The sequence below is a fragment of the Sarcophilus harrisii genome, chromosome 3 (genome assembly GCF_902635505.1).
Source record: "Sarcophilus harrisii chromosome 3, mSarHar1.11, whole genome shotgun sequence".
NCBI classification, from domain to species: domain Eukaryota; kingdom Metazoa; phylum Chordata; class Mammalia; order Dasyuromorphia; family Dasyuridae; genus Sarcophilus; species Sarcophilus harrisii.
In genome coordinates this window covers 288,987,318-289,015,036 of record NC_045428.1, presented here as the reverse complement: position 1 = coordinate 289,015,036, position 27,719 = coordinate 288,987,318, and the positions used below count along the sequence as shown (strand labels likewise).

The following is a 27,719-nucleotide window of genomic DNA, read 5'->3' as shown; positions in this document are numbered from 1 at the left end:
TCAATTCTATAAAGAAAAACAAATCACTGAACAAATCATAAATCTTTTCTTCATATTATTCTTTGGTTCTACAATAGAGAAATATTATATTTTTCACCCCTAATGTGAAAACATAATCAAAATAACAATGCCTTATGCTTATATAATGCCTTTCTGCTCATTTTTAACTCATTCATTTTTCTGACATCCTTGAGCCTGATATCATTTCTACTTTATAGTGAAGCAACTAAGACAGAGAACTTAACTGTCAAGGTGTAATTAATCAAGAGTTGAGCCAGTGGAAGAAACAGAAGAATTCTCCTTTAAAGGTAGTGGTGAGAATTTTTCCATTTAAAAAGATAATCAAGGGCTGAATGGGGGATTAGTAAAAGTTGAAACTTGATTAAGGATGAAATATAATGACTTAGTGATGGAAAAAGTGCTGCAAGGATATGAGGAACTAAAATCAGATCCTTTTTCTTTCATCACTTTATCCAAAATAGCAAAATATATATCAAATGAAAAACAAAAGCAAAATAGTAAATACAATAATGTACATAGTATATATTTTCCCCACAAGAAAAATCAACCCACCAAAAATAATATATTTTTGTGCCTGAAAAAAGCATAAAAACTTCCCAAGATGGATGAATATTTTGTTAAAAAATGGAAATTACTTTTCAAGTAATTGGAAATATGTTAATAATATCTAGAAGGCTCTCTCTTCTCACTATATGTGTACACACATACACACACACACACACATATATATATAATGAAATCTTTAGAGGATGGATATGGAATTATTAAAAAGAAAAACAAAAAAGATGAACAAATAAACATGACTATGTGGACTATTTGGAGAATCAGGCCATTCTTTGAGGAAGAGAATGATATATATATTGATGATAAAAATAAACAAGTGGCAAAACAAATATAATTGTTAGTATTAAATGCCTTTAAGTAACATTGGAAGATATAAAATCCTATCAAATGAAAGTAAGCAAACTGGAGGACAGTGCAAAAGTAGAGAACTTGACCAACAGCAACTAACAGAAAGAAAGAAAGAAAAAGAAAGAACTATTTAAATATAAGAAAATGTCCTTACAATGTTGAAAATTAAATATAAAATAAATTATTATATGACACTTTTAGAAAGAAACCTCACTTTTAAGTCGCCTCAAAATAGTAATCAAATTCTAGGGTTTCAGTGAAAAATAAGAAATTAAGTTGGAAAGTGGATCTAACTAGTAACAAGAAAGATTAGTCATTCTGTAAACTTCTTCTAACCTTCAACCTTTTTTTTTTCAGTTGTACAAAGAGATTAGAACCAAATCTTTCTTATAAAAGGACAAGACTACTCAGCATGTAGTCGATAACTTATGAATTCACAGTGAAAACCTTTCATATTTATAGTACTTAATCAGCACTTCTTTCTGCTTTCCATCATATATCCAGCAGCGAAGAGGAGATACTTTCAGTCCCACTGGAATTACCAAACATCCCATTTTCTCCTCACTATGCAAGATACTGATCCTGTCCAACCCTGTAAAAGAAAGAAAGAAAGAAGCAATCATAGTGGACTGAAATCAATCTGGCATAGGTACCATCATAGCTTGAGAGAAAGGGCTTGAGAGAAAGACAACTAGAAACCTAGCCAGAACTAAGGCTTCACTCTGGAGGTTATTCAAGGCAGAGATTCAGGCCAAGGAAACAAACCTTTCAAGACACTCATCTTGGCTCTGGTAACCCTGAAATTGAGCAATGTTGATTTTTGGATATAGTAAAAAGGAAAGACAAGGGACTAAATTATCAAAAACAATATCAAGATCTGGAGACATTCAACATATTAAGATAAAAAGCTTCAAAAAAGCACAAATATAAAATTAACAATTAAAAACAAAATAAGCAAAAGCCAAACTCAATTAGTAAATATTATAATATTAAGGAAAGTGAACCAATAGTGCCTACAGATTTCTTTAGCTGCACCCCCTTCTAAACAAAGTACAAGAGAAAGAAATCCTAAATTGGCTCATAAAGGAAGGATTTAGGAATAAATTTAGGTAAAAAACTTAAACTTTCAATACAAAACATGGCATACTCAACAGATTTGCAAAATAATTAGCAAATTATGAAAAAGAAATGAAAATATCTCTCTAAAAGAGGTGGATAATGAATTATGAATACAAAAGTAAAGTGAAAAATATTGAAAACAACATCGAAAGAAATTTTTTGAAGTGAATTCTTTTTAGGCATATCAACTTACCTGAAATGATAAGATAATTTATTAGGTCTCCCAAAATACCATTACAAATAAAACCTAAATACCATAGTGCAAAAAAAAAAAAAAAAAATCCCCAACTTCTGAATATAGAAAACAAAAAGCAATAAAGATAATTACCAGAAAAATATTTATTTGTATATGATTCAGAGTCATTAAATTTAATGACTCAGTGACAACAAATTTTACAACTGGTCAGGAAGGAGATATTCAGATTAGAAAGGAGAGCACTTAAAATTCTATAGGTAAACATTTATTTCTTTCAGATTTTGGCAAATTTTCAGGATGTAAAGGATAAGTATGGTTATGTTTATTTGGAATGCAGTTTAGAGGAGTAAATGAAGAATTCCTAGAAAAGAAAGTGATTTTACACTGAGGTATTGTGCCAGAGCATATTTCTAGCTATGAATTTGGATCTGAAAAATAAAAATCATTTTGATATGACTTTTCAGAGTAAAAAGAAGTTTTTATACCAGAAAATTCATCAAGACAGTTAGTGATATGATGATAGGAGAATAGAAGTAGCTTACTACAATGAGACCACATTATTCTACCCTTACTACAATGTAATCACAAGAAATCAGAGAAGAGAAAGTAATAATGTCTTTTAGAAAAATCAGTGTAGCTTAATTATCATTAAAAATATGAAAATTAAATGTCCTAAAATGATATTTGGAATCATTTCTAAGAGAAAAAGAGAGATACATATTATTTGACTTATGAGTACCCTAAACAGAATCACATTAAGTATCTAGTAAAGACTACATGATTAAAAATAATCTTATGTTTACAGGTTATTTTTATATGAACAAAAAGAAACTAAAAACAAAAAACTTAATCTACAGGAAATAGTAAAGAGAGACCACTCAGGAGCAAAGATGCCAAATATTTTGGGAGTATTCAAAGATTCAATAGAAATAAAGATGGAAGAGTTGAATTGAGGGTTCATTGCCTAAATTTCTGCAGGTGGATAAATGTCTTTGTGGGATATATTAAGAAACTAGGAGGTAACATTAAAGCGAAGAATAGAGGTGGAAGAAAGAGGGAAATGGACATACTGCTCTTACAAAGTCCATAGTTGAAGTATGAAAGCATTTTTTCCCCATGGCATATTGGCTCTAAAAAGAAGGAAGGATAGCATGGAGAGAGAAGACAGATCGGGGACCAGCTTGACTGGAAGGAAGTCAACTTATTTGGAGGGGGTAAAGGAGGAAAAATATGTGAAGATGTGGGAGATGAAGAAATCATAAGGGGTTTAGCTTCAGAGTAGTTTGCATATTGGGAAGACAACCTTTCTTATAGTTGTGTTTCTAAAGACAGATTTTGGCCCAGAAGTGTAGGAATTCTAACTGTAAAACTGAACTCAGTGTGGTTCATAGAGTCAGAAGTAGAATGGCAGAGTTGTAAGTAAGGAAATTGAGCAGAAATATAACATATAATATACTGTTGGAAATGCAGAATAAAATTCTTACCATATAGCATTATTTCTTCCTGGCATTGCCTTCCCATTAATTAATATTTCTAAAGTGTAAGACATAGCAGAAAGGGAAGGGAATGTGGCAAAAACTTTAAAGAAAATAATTTAGAAAAATACAAATAAAGTACAAACAATGTGACAAAGCTAAGTAGGTATTTTATTATGAAATTCTAAATAGTGACTGATTCTGGTTTTTTTGTCATTTATAACCATCTATTATTGATCTATAACTATTTACCAGCATGTGCTGATAAATATTTAATGCCAATTCTGGTTTTTAAAGAGCTCTTTTCTTCAGTAAAATTCAACTTCATTTACCATTCGATAATTCAGTTTCTTCAATATTTTTAGTGTCTTTTTAACAAGCTATTAATTCTCTTTTCACAATTTTCTTGCATCATTCTCATTTCATTTCTCAATCTCTACTTCACCACTCTTACCTCTTTTGCTAATTGTTCCATGTATTCTTCTTGAACTTGGGTCTAATTCGTTTTGGTAGCTGTTTTCATACTCTTGTCTTCTGAATTTCTGTATTAATTTTCCCTGCCATTGTAGCAGCTTGGCCAAATTATCATCATCATCATCATCATTATTATTATTATTAGTTGTTATCGTTTGCTCATTTTTACATCCTATTTCTTGACTTTGAACTTTTTATCAAAGTTGGGCTCTGCTTGCCTGTCAATAAGGAGGCACTCTCCCAAGCTTCAGACTTCTTTGTGTTGCTGTTTTCAGAGTTTGGGAGTCTGCAAGTTTCTTGTACAACCAAAATGGTTAAATTTAGCATAGATGTGGGTCAATGACCTTCTGGAAATAAACTTTGATCCCCTGCAACTATAGGTGCTAGCATTCCCTTTTTCTTTAGTGCTGTGAACAGTGACCCTGCTCCCTTGTGACTATTCAACAATGTTCTTCTCAGCTGCAATCCAGTGCCATAGAGTTGCTAGTCAATACCAACTCTATTCTAGTAGTACTCTGTCTAGTCAGGAACAGGTTCCCTGTAATCTCTTTGTAAGAAGTTTCTGATCCCTCTTATCATCCCTACCTTTAAAGCTCCCAAAGCTATCCCACACTGCTATGTGTGGGGGCTCCAAACAGGCTTTCACTCCAATGGCACAGACTTCTGACAATTCTTAAGTTTTCTTAAGCCAGAAAAAAAAAAATGTCTCATCCAACCACTTGTTGGCTCTGCTCAATTCAAAATTTGGTTTGAGCCTTTCTTTTAAAGTTGTTCTAAGGGGAAATGTTGGAAGAGATCAACTGGGTGATTGCCTTTATTCTGCCATCTTGCTTTCCTCTACCTTTCTCTGAGAAGGAGTTATTTAAGATGTTTATTTGGTTTTTTATTAGTTTAGATGTTTAGTGTTTTTGAAGGTATTTCTCAATTTCTTTTATGTTCCCAGTGTGATTAGATTATAACTGTATATAATGGATTCTGATTATTTTTATTTATTTATTTAGGATTTTTGCTATTTCATTTTACTCATTTGCTACTTTGTTGATTTGATTTTCTGCCTTCATTTTAATCAAATTGACCAAAAATTATATACTTTATTAGTCTTTATAAATAGACAGTTTTTATTTTTATTTATCATGTCTAAAATAATGTTTAGTTTATATTTATCTATTTCTCTTATTTAAAAACAAAATGAGTATAATATTAATGCATTTTTCCCAGAATTGTTGCGTGGATAAAATGCAATAATATTTATACAGTATATAGTACAGTGTCTGGTACTTCTTAGCACTACTTAAATGTTAGAAATAGCAACTAGATGACACATTGAATAAAACATAGAACTTGAAGTCAGGAAAATATGAGTTCAATTCCATCCTAAGATAGTTTCTATATGTTTTTTCTATAAGTTACTTGATTCTGTTTGTCTCAGTTTGCTCTAATGTAAAATCTAGGTAATATTAGCAACTACTTTGCAAGGTTTCTTTGAGGTTTGAATGAAGTTCTTATCATAATGCATGCATATTGCTTTATCATTAACTTTCATTCACCTAAAATATTATTTTTATCCATTCTTTGATGAACTCATTTTAATAATGATTATGAATAAGGATTTCATTGTTAAGTCTTCATCTGGGTCTCACTTTTGTTTGTACTTGCTGATAAATTTATTATTTCATTGCATTTTAATTTTTATAAAGTTTATATTTCTAATTTCTGCCTTTTTATATGTTATATTTCTGTGCCTTAATAAATGGTCAGTTCTTGTAAAAATTCCATATGACATAGAGAAATAAATTTTTTTTTAGGGATTGCTATTAGAAGATCCCATAAATTTTTTAACTTTAGTTTTTATAGTAATTTTTTCACTTCTATATTTTCTCCTTTGTTTATTTTTCTTCCAGACTTATCTAAAACTGAGTCCAAACTAAGCCTTGCTTATTAAAATTTTTGAGGTATCTATCTTGAGATCTGTCTTATAAACTATTTTCTTATTTGTCTTGGAGACATTTTCTCTGGACCCCTGTTTCTATTGTGTGTAACTTTCAGAGATGATAATTTCTACAGATGATAGAAGGGATATTGCCCAAAGGTAGGATTTTCTTTGTGTCCCTAACCATGCAGTTTATCATTCATTTCTGTTCCTTCTCTTTGTCATTGCTTTTTTTCCATCCATCAGGAATTTTCCCATTTCCATGCCTTTCCACTCTTCTAAGTGTTTGTTAACCTCAGAAACCCTCATTGTACTTCTTCTTAGGAAAGATGAGTAGTTGTTTGTAAATAGCAAAATCATGCAGATAAAATCCATTGAAAAGTCCTCATATCGATACAAAATAAACCCACATAAGTCATCAGCATTCTTATATATCACTAACAAAATCCAACAGTTACAAAGAGAAATTCCATTTGAAGTAACTACTAATAGTATAAAATATTTAGGAATCTATCTGCCAAGGGAAAATCAGAAATTTTATGAGCAAAACTACAAACCACTTTCCACACAAATTAAGTCTGATCTAACTAACTGGAAAAATATTAAATGCTCTTGGATTGGGAGAGCAAATATAATAAAGATGACAATACTACCTAAACTAATCTATTTATTTAGCGCTATACCAATCAGACTTCCCAAAAACTATTTTGATGACCTAGAAAAAATAACAACAAAGTTCATATGGAAAAACAAAAGATCAAGAATTTCAAGGGAATTAATGAAAAAAAAAATCAAATGAAGGTGGCCTAGCTGTACCAGATCTAAAATTATATTATAAGGCAGCAGTTACTAAAACTATCTGGTATTGGCTAAGAAATAGACTAGATGATCAATGGAATAGATTAGATTCAAAGGACAAAACAGGGGGAGGAAGGAGGGGAGGGCCAGAGCCAAGATGGTGGAGAAGGCACAAGCGACTTTCTAAGCTCCTCTCATTCCCCTCATAACCAACTATTTTATCCAGCCTCAGAAATAGCTCTTCACTGCTTAACCCCATGAAGATCAGAAGCATAAACTTACCTGCTGAAGTCAATCTGGAAAATCACCAGGAAAGGTGTGTCCTGAGGGGCCAGAAACAGACCAGCACAGGCAGGGAGAGGCTAGCGTCCTGAGCAGAGGAGGGGCGGGGGTGATCTCTGTGGCTAGAGAAGTTACAGAGACCACTCTGCTATATGCTAATTGCTCTGCCTGATTACAAAGCAGTAAACTGGAAGAGAAATTAAAGCCTGGAACAGAGGGTACTCTAAAAAAACGCCAGAACCTAACACTGGCTGTAGCTACTCAAACCCGGAAGTGACTCAGGAGACTGAAACACAGCCCTGAAGCCACATCCTGCAGTTCGGGGCTTTTGTGGGGGCAGTTACAAACCCACATGGCAGGGGGGCACACCTGGGCAGCCTCTAATCAGCATAGTGGGGGGCTCGGCCTGGGGCAATAGAACTTCCCCAACAGGACTGTGCTTCCTGGACCAGAGACACTTCTGGTCCCTGCAAATCCATTCACTGCTCAACTGCTAATACCCACAGCCCCAAAGTGGGATTTGGCTTGGGCTAGTGAAACTCTCACTGCTCAGCGTCTAGCCCCAGGGCAGTGGTTATCTCACACAGCTGGGGTTCTTTGCAGGGCACTTTCCCAGCTCTGCCCTGCAGGCCTGAGTTACTTCCAGGTGAGGAACTCTTTCCCAGAGCTCTCCAGTACCTCGCTGCTTTTTGCAGCAGGCTAGCAGAACAGCTACCCATCCATACACATCTCCCTGCTCTGCAGAGGAAGCTGGTAACCTCCTGGCCCTGAAGGCAGACCCTACAGGCTTTAAAAAAATGAGTAAAAAAATCAAAAGGACAACTGATAGTTTCTACTCAGAAAGAGAACAGCTTTTCAACTGAAGAGACTAATAGCAGACAGTCTCCAGACAATTGTTGGTCCCCAATACAAAAGGCTCTCCTAGAAGAGACTATTAAAAACCTTAAAAGAGAACTAGAAGAAAAATGGGGAAAGGAAAGAGAAGCTATGCAAGAGAGTACAGAAAAGACATATAACTCACTAAAAGAAAAATCTGACAAAGTGGAAAAAGAAAACAACTCCCTGAAATGTGAAGTGGAAAAGGTAAAAAACTCCCAAGAAGTGCAGGGAAACAGAATTTGTGAATTGGAGAAAGAAAATAACTCACTAAAAATAATAATAATAAATTTTAAAAAAAAATTAGTTAAATGGAAAAAAATTCCATAGAGCAAAAGGACTCATTTAAAAATTCAATAGGACATATACAAAAAGAAGTAAAAAAAAAAAAAAGCTAATGAAGAAAATAACTCACTAAAAATCAGAACTGAACAAATAGAAATGACTGATTCATTGAGACAGGAAGAATCAGTCAAGCAAAACCAAAAAAAAAAAAAAAAAAAAAAAAAGAAAGATTGGAAAAAAATGTCAAATATTTACTTGGAAAAACAACAGATCTGGAAAATAGATCTTGAAGAGATAACCTAAGGATCATAGGACTACTTGAAAATTATGATGAAAAAAGAGCCTAGATACTATTTTACAGGAAATCATTAAAGAGAACTGCCCAGAAGTAATAGAACCAGAAGGGAAAATAGGCATTGAAAGAATACATTCTGAACACTTTCTGAAAAAGACCCTAAAATAAAGACTCCAAGGAATATTGTGGCTAAACTTCAGAATTTTCAGATTAAAGAAAAAATTCTACAAGCAGCCAGGAAAAAACAGTTCAAATACCAAGGTGCCACAATAAGGGTTCACACAAGATCTGGCTGCCTCAACATTAAAGGATCGAAGGGCCTGGAATTTGATATTCCGAAAGGCAAAAGAACTTGGAATGCAGCCAAGAATAAACTACCCAATTAAGCTGAGCATTTTTTCCCATAGAAGAAGATGGACATTTAATGAAACAGAGGAATCCCATCTGTTTCTAAAGAAAAAACCAGACTTAAACAAAAAAATTTAATCTCCAACAACAGAACTCCAGACAAGTAGAAAAAGGTAAAAGGAACTCTTGAGAACTGTATTTCTGTTGTGGATATACATAAAAACTACACATATAATTTGATTTTACTGATATAGCATAAAAAAAGGAAGCAAAGGACAAAACAGACAATAACTTTAATAATCTAGTGTTTGACAAACCCAAAGACCCCAGGTTTTGGGATAAGAACTCACTATTTGACAAAAATTGCAGGGAAAATTGGAAATTAGTATGTCAGAAATTAGGCATTGACCCACACTTATGGGTTCATGACCTAGGCATAAAGAATGAGATTATAAATAAATTGGAAGAGCATAGGATAGTTTACCTCTCAGACCTGTGGAAGAGGAAGACATTTATGACCAAAGAAGAACTAGAGATCACCATTGATCACAAAATAGAAAATTTTGATTATATCAAATTGAAAAGTTTTTGTACAAACAAAACGAATGCAGATAAGATTAGAAAGAAAGAAATAACCTGGGAAAACAGTTTTATATTCAAAGGTTCTGTTAAAGGCCTCATTTCCAAAATAGAGAATTGACTCTAATTTATAAGAAATCAAGCCATTCTCCAGTTGATAAATGGTCAAAGGATATGAACAGATAATTCTCAGACAAAGAAATTGAAATTATTTCTAACCATATGAATATATGCTCTAAGTCATTATTAATCAGAGAAATGCAAATTAAGACAACTCTGAGATACCACTACATATCTGTCAGATTGGCTAGGATGACAGGAAAAGATAATGCTGAATGTTGGAGGGGATGTGGGAAAACAGGGACACTAATACATTATTGGTGGAATTGTGAATACATCCAGCCATTCTGGAGAGCAATTTGGAACTATGCTCAAAAAGTTATCAAACTGTGCATACCCTTTGATCCAGCAGTGTTTCTTTTTTTGGCTTATATGCCAAAGAAATCTTAAAGAAGGGAAAGGGACCTGTATGTGCAAGAATGTTTGTGGCAGGTCTCTTTGTAGTGGCCAGAAACTGGAAATTGAATGGATGCCCATCAATTGGAGAATGGCTGAATAAATTGTGATATATGAATTTATGGAATATTATTGTTCGGTAAGAAATGACCAGCAGGATGATTTCAGAAAGGCCTGGAGAGACTTACATGAATTGATGCTGAGTGAAATGAGCATGACCAGGAGATCATTATATAGTTCAATAACAATACTATATGATTATCAATTCTGATGGACCTGGCCATCCTCAGCAATGAGATCAACCAAATCAGTTCCAATGGAGCAGTAATGAACTGAACCAGCTACACCCAGAAAAAGAACTATGGGAGATGATTATGAACCATTACATAGAATTCCCAATCCCTATATTTTTGTTCACCTGCATTTTTTATTTCCTTCACAGGCTAATAGTACACTATTTCTTTTTTTTTCTTTTTCTTTTTTTTTTTTATTTAATAGCCTTTTATTTATGGGTTGTATGTATGGGTAACTTTACAGCATTGACAATTGCCAAACTTCTTGTTCCAATTTTTCCCCTCCTTCCCTCCACCCCCTCCCCCAGATGGCAGGATGATCAGTCAATGTTAAATATATTAAAATATAAATTAGATACACAATAAGTATACATGACCAAACTGTTATTTTGCTGTACAAAAAAAATTGGACTCTGAAATATTGTACAATTAGCCTGTGAAGGAAATCAAAAATGCAGGTGGGCAAAAATATAGGGATTGGGAATTCAATGTAATGGAATAGTACCCTATTTCAAAGTCCGATTCTTTTTGTACAACAAAATAACTGTTAGGAAATGTATACTTATATGGTATTTAATTTATACTTTAACATATTTAACATGTATTGGTCAACCTGCCATCAGGGGTAGGGATGGGGGGAAGGAGGGGGAAAATTAGAACAAGAGGTTTGGCAATTGTCAATGCTGTAAAGTTACCCATGCATATAACTTGTAAATAAAAAGCTATTAAAAAAAAAGAAGAAGAAAAGTGCTCATATTCCTTGACAAAAATATCTCTCTTCTCCCAAAGAAATATTCTCCAGTGGTAGGCTCTGCCATCACTGAAACAAAGTTTCTCCCTCTACAACTTTGTCAGGTATTCCTCTTTTCCTCCTCTTCCATTCTCCTGTAGATTATCTTCTTCCTGAGAAACAAGTTATTTTCCCCTTTATCATTAATTTTAGTATAATTATTTTATTAGGGTACAACACATATCCTCACATCTTTTTCCTCACTTTTTAAAAAGTATCCTCCTGTTTTATAATTTAGTTCCAAAAAAACCCCTGATTGATCTATAGACAGCATATGTAACATTTGGTCAATAATGTTTCAGATATCTTTACCTATATTTCTATTTTAACTTGTCTATCCACCTTTGTTTGCTCATCTTCATTTAAAAAGAAATCTCTTAATGATTTCTCTCATGGAATTTTGTTTTTGTTGTTTTCCTTTGTTACTATATTTATTTAATCTTGCTGTATTTCTAATGTCTATGGTGTTTGAAAGTCAGCAAGTTGATATAGTGGATAGAGCCACTGGGCTTGGAATCAGGAAGACTTATCTTCATGAGTTCAAATCTGGCCTCAGACATTTACTAGCTGTGTGACCCTGGGCACATCACCAAACCCTCTGTGTTTTAGTTCCTTATTGATATAATGAAGGGGAGAAAAAAAATGGCAAACCATTCCAGTATCTTTGCCAATAAAACCCCGAAAATGGGCTTATTGCATCAGCAGACCTGAAGCAACAATGATATTTGAGAAGCAAATAATTTCTTCACATCTGTATTTTCTAGCAATACTTGACAAGCTTGTTTTTATTGAATGTTCATTTTTATGAATGATTAGGATCAGATTTGGAGTGTAAATAGTCTTGGGCTGCATCTTGAATTCCTTTGCTCTTTCCATTCCATTCCCCTTTCTGATCAAAGGCTGGTGCACAACAGTTTTGGTTTGTTTTGTTTTAATTCAGATTTTCTTTCCTTTATATCTGGAGGTCTTTCTGCTGTTCACTTGACAAATTTAGATTGTCAATAGAATTGCTAAGTATAACTCTTAGGTGTCTTGGAGTTTGCAGTATAGTGTGTGTTTCACCTGGAGAAATTAATTGTTTCCTTTGATTGACATATTGTTTTCTGTGTTTAGAATTTTCTTACTCTATAGCTAGCATTCTGGTATTCAGATTTTTTTAACTTGTTATTGTTCTGGGACCTCTATAATTCTTAAGTTGTTTGAACGTATACTGTCTTTAGGATCATGATGTTTTGCCATATATGGAAATCATGAGATTCTTTTCATTGATTGTTTTCCTTCTCTTCATCCAGATTGTACTTCACTTATCTATGTTTTACCCTCTTTATTTTTTTTAGTAATGTTATTATAGTCAAATCCACTCTCCTCATGATACCTCAGTTTTATCATTTGGAATATAAGAATAATAATGCCAATTACACAAAATTCTAATAAGTCTTAACCTTTTGTATCATGTGATCACCATGGAAATCTAGATGAAGGAATAAATATTTTCTCGAGTCTTTACAATCTCTCAAATCACTCCAAAGCAGGAATTACACAAAGAGATAAAGCATTTTCAATTGAATTCACAGCCTAAAACTCTAAAATCCCAAGTTATGTTAAAAAAAATCAATGAACTAAAAGTAGAAAAGGCTAGTCCTTAAATGGTCTCCCTCAACAATCTTTGCTTCCACATGCACCAAGCTCCTAGCAAACAGAAGCATATCATATATATAATTGATGTTTACTTAGAACTTTAAGGCTTACAAAATGCTTTACATGTATTATTTCATTTAAACCTCCATATGATCCAGTAAAAAAGATACTACATGCATTATTATCATTTCTATATTCCAAATGAGAAAACGGAGGTATAATAAGGTTAGCTAATTTGACTATGATAAAACTACAAAACAAAAACAAAAACTTTATTGGGGGCTGGGACTCAAACCTGGGATTCTTCTGAACCCAAATCAAGCATTCTTTCCACTATACTACTTTCCCTCAAAAAATGTTTTTGCAGGGGCGTGGTATAGTGGATAGAGCACCAGCCCTGTAGTCAGGAAAACCTGAGTTTAAATATGGCCTCAGATACTTAACACTTCTTAATTGGGTGACCTTAGTTAAGTCACTTAACCTCAATTGCCCCAGGGAAAAAATGTTTGTTGAATGAATGTAAAAATATTATTCTAAGATATACCATTCCTAACCTCAACTTGTCCTTATGAAATATCAAAATATTCTTCCACTATCGTCTGTGATATGTTACACATTTGATTCTCAGAGAACAGAATTCTTTAGTCCATGATCAAAGCAAGCAAATTCAGATTAGCATTGTGCTTTTATTATTTTCAGCCTGAAAATCATTGTTATTCTCTTCTAAAGTGAAATAAATATTTCTCTTTTATATATAAATAATGTGTACCTCCCTACATATTTGCATTAAAGCTTTATCTTTAAAAGATCATTAAAATGTGAAACTAAGATCTTGAGGGAGGGATGAAGTCTTGTAAAATCCTAAATTCATTCTTAAGTATTTCTCTAAACCTTTTAATTATTAATTTTTGACTAAAATTTATTCCATCTGAAACACCAGGCTTTTGGAATGTTTGAAATTCCTAAAGTCCTTAAAGTTGAGGATTATAATCTGGAATACCTGATTTTTTTCTATGTTATTTATTATCTTTCTAGATAATTATTTTCTTTGATATTCTTTGTATTTTACTTTATACATTTAAAATACTATGTATTGTAGTTCATACATTTAAAAACCATTATTCTAAGATCCATTCCCCAATTGGGAATTGGTCAAAGGATATGAATAGGCAGAAAGAAAGATTCTGGGAAGATGACCAAATAGGTTAGAAAATTCCAAGCTCTCCAGATTTCTACTAAAAACAGCACAAAATAGCAAGGATTGGAACAAAGCAGTGGTCCTTCTGGGACAACTAGAGAAGATATGAAGAACATTTGCAGAACTACTTGGCCTTTCTGAAGTTTGGACTTCAGAAAGTCTACTTTCTAAAGTCTATGAAGTTAGGTTAGCTATAGGCTAGCTTCTCTGAACCAGCAAGCTGTGAATCCTGCAGGTAGTTGGTTTGGGAGATAGATTAGGCCACAGCCACAGGAATTTTGATCTCCCCGACAGTATAAGAGTCCTGATCCTAAAAAAATTTCTACTGGTAAAGGATGCCAGGGTGCTATGCTATACACAGACCTGGGCAAGAAAGAACCAGCATAAGAAGGGAGCAAAATTATGAGACCAAAAAACAATAATAATATGATAACAGTGAAAATAGGAGAGAATGTGAGACATTTCATAAGAAAACAACTGATCTGGGGAACATAAGAATAAAAGAACTATCTGAAAGCCATGAGCAAATAAAGAATCTTGATGCCCAAGAAATAACTAAAAAAAAATTGTTTTGAAGTATTAGAACAAGATGAGAAAATAGAAATAGAAAAAAAATACCTCAATCACCAGCTGAAAGAGATCTTACAAGGAATTCTAATGGAATACCATAACCAAATTCTGAAATTCCCATGTGAAGACAAATTATTATGAGCAACAAAGAAAAAAACAAAAACAGTCACATAAGACTTAGCAGTAGCTACCTCAAAGATCATACATAACTCTTGGAACACTAAATATTGAAGAGCAAAAGAACTGAAGTTGTTAATATCACACAAAACAAAATATCTTACCCAGAAAAGTTAAGCATAATTCTGAATAGAAAAAAATGAATATTTAATGAATTTCCAGACTTTCAGGACTTTGTTGCAAAAAGATCAGCACTTATTAGAAAATTTGACATACAAGATCCAAGAAAAATATAAGATAAACACCAAAGACTAAAGACTCAATAAGGACAAATGATTTTTTTATAAATAGAAATATAAATTGTATTCTAAAATCGTAAATAGTAATTAGATAGTTTGAAAGAAAAATTGTATTAGAGCTGAGTAAGATGTGATTCTAAAAAGCAAAAAAAGCAAAGCAGTGTAGGAAAAGGTAAAAAAAAAAAAGAGTAATTATCTTAAACAAATGAGATGCAAGAAGTAAAATTTTCATGAAGAAATCAAACTGGGAAAGAAAGCTGGTAGTTTTGAAACCCTATTCCCATTGAGAACAGGTTAAAGGGGAGTGGTTAGGTGGCTTAGTGGATAAAGCACCGGCCCTGAAGTCAGGAGGACCTGAGTTCAAATCTGGACTCAGACACTTAATACTTCCTAGCTGTGTGGCCATGTGACCATGGGGAAAGTCACTTATCCCCAATTGACTCAGCAAAAAAGAGAGAAAGAGAGAGAGAGAGAGAGAGAGAGAGAGAGAATGGGTTAAAGATGGAACAATACATATATAACAATAACAATACATATATCCATTCAGTTCTGGTCTTTTCATCACAAATGTCTGACAATCTTCCATTTCCCTGAATAGTTTCCAGTTTCCTCTGAGGAATTATACTCAGTTGCTGGGTAGGTGATTCTTGGTTGTAATCCTAGCTCCATTGCTCTCCAGAATATCATATTCCAAGTCCTTCATTCCTTTAATGTAGAAGCTGCTAAATCTTGTGTTATGCTGACTATGGCTCCATTATACATGAATTGCTTCTTTTTAGATGCTTGCAATATGTTCTTTTTGACTTGGGAGTTCTGGAATTTGGCTATAATATTCCTGGGAGTTTTCATTTTGGGATCTCTTTCAGCAGGTGATTGGTGGATTCTTTTTCCAATTTCTTTTTTACCCTCTGGTTCCAGAATTATCAGCACAGTTTTCCTTGATAATTTCTTGAAAGATGATGTCCAGCCACTTTTTTTGATTGTGAATTTCAGGTAGATCAATAATTTTTAAACTATCTTTCCTGGATCTATTTTCCAGGTCAGTTTTTGTTTTTGTTTTCCAAATGAGGTATTTCAATTTTTTTTCTAATTTTTTTTTCATTTTTTGGTCTTGTTTTATTGTGTTTTGATTTTTCAAAAAGTTATTACCTTCCATTTGCTCAATCCTATTTTTTAAGGAATAATTTTCCTCAGTGAGCTTTTGTACCTCCTTCCCCTAATTGGTCAATTTTGATTTTTAAGGCATTCTCTTCATTAGCTTTTTGCATTTTCTTTTACACCTCTCTAATATTTTTTCTTTAATTTGTCTTCTATCTCTCTTACTTGATTTTCAAAGTCTGTTTTGAGCTCTTCTATCTCCTGAGTCCAATTATTATTTTTCCGGGAGGTTTTGGATGTAGAAGCTTTGACTTTGTTAACATTTTCTGGGTGTGTTTTCATCTTTCTTGCCACCATAATAATTTCAATGGTCAGAAACTTTTTTGGTGTCTGCTCATTTTCCTAGCCTATTACTCAGCTTTTAACTCTTTAATAAAGTAGGGCTTTGTGTCCCATGGGGGGAGGGAGGAAGGGAGAAGAGGGGGGATGACAGTCCCAGGTTTTAGGAGTTTTGTGCAGCTGTTTTCAGCGAGCCTTCTAGGGACCTAACCATAAGCCCTTTTTCCTGACCTAGAGCTGTTAGGTCTGTCCCCAGCCCCCTAAAGCAATAGAGTCCTGCTTTGCTGATTTTTGGGCCCTGGAATTGGGGCCAGGATTGTGCAAATATGGCCTGTGCTGGAATTGCAGGATGGGCTCCACCCTGATCCCAAAGCCCTCTTCTGCTGACCTTCCAGCTCCTCTGTGGTATCTCTGAGCTGAGAGGTCTGGGAACCTTCAGGACTGCCACTGATTTAGAAGTCCAGCTGAGGCCGGGCACTGGCTAGGGCTGGGTCGGGGCCCTGGTTAGGGCTGGGTCCCAGGGCAGCATTGACTCCAATTCTGATGTCACAGACCTTTCTTGATGATTTTCTAAATTCTTTTTGGCTGGAAAATGTTCTTATCCATCTTTGGGGATGTTCTGATGCTATAAGATTAGTTTAGAATCATTTAAAGGAATTTGGAGCAATTTGGGGGAAAGGTTGGGTGAGTTCTTGCCTTTATTCTGCCATCTTGGCTCTGTCTCCCTTAATAACTTCTTAAGAGGAAGATTTTGTTTGTTTTCTTTCTTTCCTTTATACTCCTGTCCCATTAAAAACATTCTGACAAGTGATTCCAAGAGCTTCCTGTTACTGAATATATTTTTATTTATTACTTTGGTATGTAACTAGATTGCAAAGAAAATTTCAGCCTGCAACAATTAACATATTTATACCATAGAATGCTACATTTTATCAAATTCCTGAATGATTTCTTCACTTTACCCATGTACCCATTCATTCTTAGTGGAGTGATCTTGTAATTGTAATTTTAACTTTGAACTAGTGTAAAATTTCTACAGTGAGAATTTTCTCCTGTCTTTTACAAAATCTTCATTTTCCCCACCTATCTATAATGTGCCAGTTTGCTCTTTTTAGCCTTACATTCACTCGCCTAATGTTGTCATAAATCTTTTCAGACTGTTCTGCTTATGATAAACTGGCCCAAAGAGATCCACCTAATAATTTGATGGAGGTTTTCAGGTGCAAAGTATAACATTGTTGACTATGTCTGAAGAAGAAGGTATAAAACCATACAGAACATACTTAATCATACATTATATATAATACATAACCATTAACTTAAATAATAAATTTAAATAGTAAATTAGTATTAAAATAGTAAAAAGGTCTTCCAGTTCAGAACTCCAAAGAAAGTTCCAAATCACTCTTTATTCCAGATTAACAACTATTGAGAAATCAGAAGCTGACACACAAATATAAATAATACTATTCCCATTTTTCAGATTTTATCTGAAATATCAGATATTATCCATTTTTTAGATGGATAAGCTGATGGAAAACAAAGCAAAATGAATCTATCAAAATGATTTCAGGAGACAAATGCTATTTATCAAGTTACTTTGCTTGTGGTCTGATTCTATTCTTTCACTCATCTTCAAATACTCTGAGTGCATGCAAGTAATTTCTGGCAGTCTCATAAATGCAATATACAACCAGCAAGGTATTTTCCCTAGTATCCTAAGGTGACTCTGTGCCTAGCTTCATACTCATGCCCAGTTCTACTCATGGAATAACAAATAATATATTAAAGTCAGAGGGCTTTGTTCTGAATCCTGACTCTGCTATTTAATATCTGAATAATGTAATAATATCTGAATAATGTTAACATCTTCTTGTCCTCTATCTCTTCATCTATAAAATAAGGATGCTAGATAAGATCATCTGGAAGGTCACTTCTAGATCTAAATCTATTGCTTTATAATATTGTATATTTTCAACACTGACTGCTTGTCTAGTTGTCCTTTATGGTCTCTTTCAGCTGTGATGTTATGTGAACCCATAGTTTTCAGTCTTTTCACTATCCCTTCCCACTATCCCACATCTATATAAATCTTCAGATGATTTCCTTTCCCTAGTTTATTAAGGCTTGTTCACTTGCTCCAATGTCCTGATGGAATTCAGATCTATGTTTATTAAGTTGGCCAAAATCAAGAGCTGTCAGGCATGTACAAGTATGGAGTTTCCTTGGAGATGACATAAAAGTCAGGAAGAAATTTTTGAAAACACATTTTCAAGACATCCTTGGGAATGAGGTTGCCACAAATTATCTTAAGTGGAGAGTGAGGAAAGAGCACTAAATCTGGAGTTAAAGAACTTGACTTTGGTTTTTGGTTTTGCTACATACTATTTATATAGTTTTCCTTTTCATTTTTTCCTCCCTCCCTCTCTTTCTTCCTTTTTTCTTTCTCCTTAATTTTTGTCTTTTTCTTTTTTCTTTCTTTCCTTCCTTCTTTTCCTCCCTCTCTCCCTCCTTCCTTCCTTCTTTCATTCCTTTCTTTCTTCCTTCCTTCCTTTCTCTTTCTTAATTTATTTTCTTTCTTTCCTTCTTTATTTTCTTTCTTTGCTTCTTTCCTTCATTTCTTTTTCTCTTTCTTATTTTTTCTTTCTTTATCATTCTTTCTTCCCACCCTCCCTTCTTCCCTTCCTCCCTCCTTTCTTCTCTTTTTGCTATCTCTTTTCCTAGCCTTCCTTTCTATCAGTTTTAGTCTCTTACCTATGTATTACAATGATTAAATCATCTATCTTCTGCCCATCCCCCAAAGGCTTGACACTGTAGTAGAAATGGGCAAAGATTCCATATACATGCTTCTTTCTCTAATATTCTCAGCTTAAAAAAGAATTGCAGGCACAGGCTTATGCCACTCACAATCAGGCCCTCCATTTATCAATTGCTCCTTGCACCAAATAGTCTACAGAATACAAATGCAAAGATACAGGAATAATGATCATCCAGATACACTCCTCTTAAATAGATAGGAATAGTTGATGCCCTGAGTCGGCAATGAGATGCAATGAAAGACATGTTAAAACATGACCTCCTTCTATAGGTGATCAGAAATACCAACCAAGATATGTCCCAATGGCATGTGACAAATCATCCATCAATCCTGCTTAGCTTTTCACTAAGTAGAAAGGGAAATATACTTCCTGTCACAAAAGCAAAAGCTCGTTCTGCATCTTTTCTGCTAGATGACATGAGGTTAACTTAACTTCCCAGACTTCTCTGATTGAGCTGCAAAAAAGTCTGATTCTCTCAGCTATCTGATTGTGCTTTCTACAGCTTTTATGCTATTGACCTTTAGACAATTCAATTGCAAAAGGAATGTTTTATTTTTTATTTTGTACCAGATTGGCAGCCTGAAAGAAAGAAACACAAAGGTCCAACTAGGCCAAACTTAGCAAGAAGTAGAGAATTATCTACCTAGTGTGATATTAAAAACATCAAAAAGACACTCTTTGAAACATATGTTCTGTAGCCATTTCTCATTAATACTGGAGATTAATTTATTTTTCATGACTCTGATTATCATTTCAATTCTCAGAATAAAAACCTTCAATGCCTTCCTATAGTCTACTAAATTAAGTCCAAATTGCTTAGCCTGAAATTCAAAACCTTCTCCAGATTAGCACCAATTTACCTCCCTTATCTCATACTACTTTCTGCCACATACACATTAGCCAAAAAGGAAAATCATTTATTAAATGCTTGTTGATAATTGATCATTTCCTCTTATTCCCCAAAATATCTATTCAGTTTTCAGGCGTCTAGGAGCTTAATTCCAACTCTGGACAATATCCTCTCTATCACAACCAGAGTATTTAAATCTGAATCATCTTTTGGGATCCTGCTCAAAAGTTACCTCCCTATGACACTTTCCCTATTTACTAAACAGGCCAAGATCTCCACTGCTTCCATCTCCAGTCATCCTGATCTTTATCTGGCCACTGGATCCAGATGGCTCTGAAGGGGAAAGTGAGGCAGGTGATCTTGCACAGCTCTTCATCATTTAAATTCAATTCACTTTCATATCATGGCTTCCTTCCATGATGCCATGGTCCTCTTCAATAATGAAGGGCCAACAATCAGAAATAGTCCTTGTTTATTTTGACTTCACATAGTACTCTGTATACTTGAGCCCATATGATAAGAGATCCAGATCTGGAACAAACCTAGAGCTCACCTAATCCAACTCTCTCACTTTAAAATCAGAAACATTTTTGAAAACAACAAAAATTATGTGATTTATCCAGTCATCTAAGTGACTGGTATTGGAGTCAGAATTCAGGGCCCTGATCTCTGGATTCCACTGTCCCACACTACTTCTCTCTAATTGAAATAAACCAAAACAAAAATAAAAAAACAAATAGTGGGTTTGGGTTTTATATATTTCTAATCGGTTATCTCCTAACGATAATTAAATTATAAACTCCATGTGGGCAAGGTCTATATACTTCCTTTGCATTAGCCCTCTTGGAAAGCATTGTAAAGATAATAGGTAACACATCTTATTTCAAAATGGAAATATAAAAAACAAAGGGATCAGACAAGATGATTTTAATATCTTATATTTACAGCATTTTCTAATATTTGAAAAGTATTGTATTTATATATATGATTCATTATATATGTACACATATATATACATAAATACATATACATATTTGTGTATGTTTGTAATCTCATTTTATTCTCATAACACCCAGATGATATGATTATCCTACTTTATAGTTTAGGAAACTGAGGCAGATAGACATTAAATGACTAACCCAGGATCACACGGATATTAGCTGTCTGAGATTGAATTTGAACTTGTCTTCTTGATTCTAGATCCAATGCTGTATCTACTGTAATTCCTAGATAAGGAAACTAAGGCTTAAAAAGCTTTAAATGACAAGAGGCAAAGAGTGCAGATATAGTAAGTATCTGAAGGCAGTATTATATGTCAGGGCTAACCAGGTTAGTATCCTCGTAGTTTTCTTTCAAGACTTGGTCAACTAAGACATTCACAATCCATCTAACAGTTAACAAAAGAAAATTTACTTAACTATAGCAGGGAAACAATATTTAACAAAGAGACAGGGAAGATAATGTGTCAAACTAAGTGACATTTCTGGTCAAGACTCAGGGAACAGCTAGTGCTCTTCATGATTTCTTTATTGAAATGATTAGGAAATCATGTCAACTGTCAAATCATTTAGTTCCTGTAAGACAATTCATTCACAAATTCAGTTGTTAATATTTAAAAAAACAAAAACAAAAACCCAACTTTTTTAATGAGCTTAATTTATAGGGCCCTGACTTCAGATCCTGTTTTACCTGTGAAGTAGATAGATTTCATCTATCTCTAAATCTTATGATTCTGTTATTCTGTAATGAAATAAAGAATACATCCCTAATACTTTTGGCTAAAGTTTCTCCCATATTAAGTTGGAGACATTCATTCGGATACTTCAGCAAGAACAAGCAGAAGATTTTGGTAATCAGTCTTATACAAATACTGAACTATAGGGTTATCATACTAAAATACTACCTCCTTAGGAATTCTTGGGCTTTGCCCTGAAATTTTGAAAGAAATAAAACCTCACAGAGTCTTGAAACTACAAGGGTGAGCCTGCAGCATTACCTCACTTTCCAGCTGGCTATCAGAGGTGATGCAGTGAAATACAGAATGGATAAAATCAATAAGGAAAGAGAAACTGAATGCAGAATGAAACAGCAAGTCTAGATCACAGTCTCCAAAGCAAAGAAGGCAGAATCCAGAATTAGGTAGCCAGATTTCAACACTGCAATCTCCATAAATCTCTGTAGTGCAGAACAGTGGCTAAGCATATTAACTAAAGAAATAGAATAATAAAATTGTGGAAAAGCACTACTTTCTTTTGTTCAGGAGCTAGAGAACTTGTAGCTGCCCTGTAAGTATTGATTATAAACAGTCATGGGAGTTTAGCTTAACCCAACAACCAGCATGACTAATTTTGGTGATCTTGACATTGAATGGTAGGGGCAGAATCTCTGCTACTCAGAAATCATAGGATCATCTATATAGAGCTAAAAAAGTTATTAAAAGTCCTCAAGATCAACCTGCTTATTTTATAGATGAGAAAACTGAGACCCAAAGAATAATTTTGCAGAATCATATTGCAAGTGTCTGAGATAGTTTGAACCCAGATTTTCCTTAATCAAAATCCATTATTCTATTCATTACACCAGTCTAGTGATGTTGGAGGACCTTTAAAGGAGCTTTAAAGTAAATATCAGCCATGGTTAAAATCAATAATTAAATTGCTTAAATTCAGGCATGTGGTAGTCATAAGAAAAGTTCATTCCAACTTTCCTGTTATAATACTAACCTATTTATATCTTTCTTTTTTATATGTCTTTTTAATATTATATATGAATGTATAGATATAATAATTCATGTTTTATATAATTTGTAGTATTTAATTTCATTAATTGATTTGATCTTCACAACAATACTGTGACATAGGCAATATTAGTATTGTGTTATTTTATAGGAGAGGAAATTAAGATTCAAATTAAGTTCAACATAGCAAAACTAGTAATTTACAGGGAATAGAAATCAAAGTAAGGTAACAACTCAAATCTAGTGTCTTTCTGCTATACTATATTATTTTTTATTCCAAAATTCACCATAAGAGATGTTCAGAAGACTATTTGGGGGAAAATGTATTTCTAATGTATTTATCACATAAAATAATTTTTATCTGATTTATCAGATAAAGAATTTAAAATGTAAAACCAAGTTCTATGGCAGAAGTATCATAGTATAAGCAAGTAATGGGCAAAGAATGCCAATAAGAAAGGACCATTTCCTAACCTTTTTCTTTTTTTTTTTTCATTTTGAGTCCTGTTATCCGTAGCCCAGAAGTACTTAAGACTCTGGGTTTATCCACTAGATCTGATATTGGGGATTTTCCCCCAAAGGGATATTTTTTAATCATCTTTTCCTTATGGTCCCAACTCAAGAGTTTTGTTCTGGGAAAATCATCCCCTCCAAAAAACATTACATATAACTTCATGTCTGAAGGCCTCAGTGCATAGTATGGTTTAAAAATGTGTGACATTGTTTATTTCACACCCAAAATTAAGATTTTGGGTGTGAAAGCCTAACAGCCTATGGATAAGTCCAAAAAAATTAAAGCACTTTCATAGGTCATTAGACTTCCTGAGGAAGGAAAATATACATTAAGGGTTCTTGTTTCAAATTAAAACCAGTATCTTAACAACCCCCTCCAATACCAGGGAAAAACATTGACCTTGGCTCTAGTTTACCAACTTCATAAGCTATATTGCTGGCCGTGCTCCCTGTTAGTAGGGAAACATCTCTCTAGGAAGTCTGTAGCACTGACAACTTGGGAATGCTTGAACTAGATATTACCCATGAGGTACCCTTAGCAGTGGGGAAAGACAATTTTCACTTCAGAGTCCTTTGAACTATCCCCCAAGTTGGATATCATGCATGAGAGAGCCAAACAAAAGGAGTCTATTTGGATCGGCAACTCAAATCTCTACTCTGCACAGTTTCTCCCCTAACATGAAGTAGAAGCAGTAGTAGTAATAGTTGTTGTTATTGTTGTTGTAATAATAATAATTATTTAAGAATGGTAAAATTAGACAACAAACATTTATTAATTGTCTATTATATGCAACCTATTACACACATTGTCTTATTTAATTTCTCCACAAGATTCCCTTCTGGTAGAAGTATCTAGGCTGAGAGTTTTGTTGTCAGTTTTACGAGACTTCTTTTCTGCAGAATATACCATTCCACTGAGATAACCAGGTCTGTTCAGTACAGAATAAATTATTGTCTTCATCATTCATAGTGTCTGCAGCCTCCAGCTTCCTGCTAAGTTTAGAATTCATTTTTTAAATCAATGTTAAATTATATGTTATGTTATATACATATATAGAGACATACATATTCATATAACTATAATATAACATATATAAATACATATATATTTTAAAATCAATGTCAAATTATGCATTATGTTAAAAAATAAACAAATAATAAATTTACATTTTAGATTAATTTGTTTTATTTCTAGGTCTTTACAGAGGAAAAAAATGAGTGCTGAACTCCCATATAAGCACTTAGAATAACAAAACATTAAATACAGAGGACATAAAAGACAAATACATCTCATACACACAGTGGATTCAAATTTGAAATTATAAACAGCTGAGACAACTCCCTACTTGCTCTTGAATTAACAAGAATCTGGAAGTACTCTGGGGATACTCTGAGACATCTTCATAAAAAATGAGGACCCATATCCTGGGACCAGAGAAAATCCTTCCCAAGTCTCATTGTTTAGAGTCTCAGCTCTGAAGGCCAACTTCTGTGAAGATCCCCATTTTAAATATCAAATACTCTTTGCTCAGCCTCTTCTCTCCAGAGGGTTAAGGTTCAGGAAATAATTGCCTTTGAATTCCTCTTTCAGAATAAGTTTCTCCTATGACTAAGGCCTATTGATATAAGACCCCATTATCTATGAGGGTGAGATGAGATAAAGATACTTTCCTCTTTGTTGCATTCTGCTAGAAGTATCCCAAAGAGCAGATTATCTCAATTTTATTGCCTCAGTATGAGGTCATCTTGCATTTAATTTAGGTAACAATTTAGGTAATAACAGCTAATATTCTTAGCCAATCATTAGAATTGTTTTGTATTCCATCAATTACCCTAATCTGATGACTAATACAATATAATCTCATGAGATTATCTGTGGAACCCTTCAATTTGATCACCAATTAAAAATAGCCCACATTCAATTTGGTTTTAGGTTGCTTTAAGAAAGCTCTGTTATGAGGTTGTTTATAAAATCCAATTGCATTAGGGACTTCTTCAGATCTAATGCATTTGCCTCAGTTACTGGATCCCTGACCTATGCCCAGAAAAGTAAACAAAGGCAGGAGAATTGGAAGGGGATTTTCAAGAATTATTGTCCTAGGCTTTTCATCGCTGTTATTTAGTCTAATGAGTAGGAGAAGGGGAAGAAAGAAAACTTCTCACCATTCTGTGTTGAATAGAGTTGGAATAAACATTTAAGAGTCTACTATGTGTGACTCTTAGCAAATGGTCCAACAAAACAATGAAAAGAATGGAGTATTAAATATTTTGAAAAGTAATATTTAGTTACAAAACATACTTTTGCATTCAAGGATATAACAAAACATTGTTAGAAGTCTAGATGAATCTTAGAAATGTAGGTTTTCTTGCCACAGTGTAAAACATAAACACACATATCTACATATACATACATGCACACACATGTACACAAGCTTTTGTTTTGTTTTTATTTTTAGTGGGTGAAAAGCTTTGATAAGTATGTCAATATACTGAGAAGTAGAATAGTCCTATCATTACAGAAATTACCAGATATAGATGGAATACTGTACCATAATCTTGCAACGTGACAAGTTATGAAATGCTAAAATAAATTATTTAAGAAATAGAGACAAATAAGTTTTAATGACCCAAGATCCTACCTCATTTAAACCTCCTTCAAAAATCTATATCTTATAATCAAAGTTATACTTGGGAAAATAGAATATTCACCCGTAAACTATTTATCACGATATCCAATGTGATAAGTATCATTTCATGAAAACTAATGATATGTCAGAATCTTTTGAACTCAATATCAAACTGGTTAAAACAAGTAATTGAAGCAAAAAGTAAGATATAATGCATATTTAAAACCTTGCAGGATGTAAAAAAAAAAAAAAGATTTCTTGAGTAAATCAAAAAAGTATTATAAGTATTTTCTTAGTTAATTTGTGAAATCCTACACTTTTATTCAGATACAGGTAACAGATTGCACACCTTCAAATATATGACTAACATTAGCTCAGAAATACTCTTCTTCTTACTAAAACACTGTGCCTAGTGTACTAAGCATGAAGATTAGGATAGAAACTGCATCTCTACTTGATTCAATTCTAATCTTGATGAAAGAGGTCAGGGGGAAAAAAAAGCGAAAAAGAGAAGTGAAGGATTAAAGGAATGGAAACGTTTAGAGGTTAGAAGAATTACTTAGCCTAGAAGAAAGCAAATAGATTTGAGTTTGCCATATTAATAATACAAAGAAAACAAGTTGGGGTGAAGGGTTTACTCTCATCTGTGTGAAAGAGGAAAGAAAACATACATCTTAAAAGGATTAGAGATCTTCTGAACTTCTAGAGAGGTGAAAAAAACCAGAAGATAGAGTGGAAGGAGGGACTCTTAAAATGAAGAATAGAATGAAATTAAAAGGTGAAGAGAGAAAATAAGGTAGGAAATTTTAGAGTAGTGGGTGACATCAGAAATAAGAGGGTAATGGGAAAAGATAAGGTAACAGAGATAGGGTAAAAAAGAGAGTGAAAAGGAAAATGTAAAAATAAGATGGAGGAAAATTCACAAATAGTAGTTAGAATTTTGTCAAGTCTCTAAGAATACAAGTCATTCTCCAATTGATAAATAGTCAACGATATGAGCAGGCATTTTTCCAATGAAAAGACCAAAATAATTTATAATCACATGAAATTCTCTAAATCTATTATTGATTAGAGAAATGCAAATTAAAACAATCCTGTGATATTATTTTATACATGCTGGACTGGCTAAAATGACATAAGGGAAAAGTGCCAAATGTTGGAGAGGATATGGCAAAATTGGGATACTAATTCACTGTTGGTGGAACTGTGAGCTGATCAATCATTTTGGTGAATAATCTAGAATTATGCACAAAAAGTTGTACAATATAAAACCTTTGACCCAAGCAACACCATCATTATTTCCAAAAACAAATAAGGAAAATAACACATGTTCTAAAATGTTTAGAGTAGCTCTCTTTGGAGTGGCAAAGAACAAGAAATTGCAAGGATGCCCATCAATTGGCTGAATGGTTGAACAAATTATGATAAATAATTGTGATAGAGTACTTCTGTGTTATAAGAACTGAGTTAAATGATTTTAGAAAAATCTAGAAAAGACTTGCACAAAATAATGAACAATAAAATGAGTAGAACCAAGAGAACATAGGAAACATTAACAGCAATATTGTTTTAAGAATGACCTTGCGCAAACTACTTTGTCTTTTATAAATTCTTAAATTAACTACCAAGGACATATGAAGAAAGATGTTATCTATATCCAGAGGAAGAACTAATAAGCTGAAAGATGTATAGAACAATTCTGTGTATGTATGTGTGTGTATGTGT

The 27,719-nt window shown here is 33.5% G+C and overlaps 1 long non-coding RNA gene across 1 annotated transcript in view; it reads right to left on the bottom strand.

Moving 5' to 3' along the window:
• Positions 1 to 1,244: 1,244 nt before the first annotated feature.
• LOC116422370 overlaps positions 1,245 to 27,719 on the bottom strand; it is an 89,611-nt gene continuing 63,136 nt past the window's right edge. The window contains exon 3 of the long non-coding RNA XR_004232984.1: positions 1,245 to 1,525. This is a non-coding gene — a long non-coding RNA (uncharacterized LOC116422370). The remainder of the gene's footprint in view (positions 1,526 to 27,719) is intronic.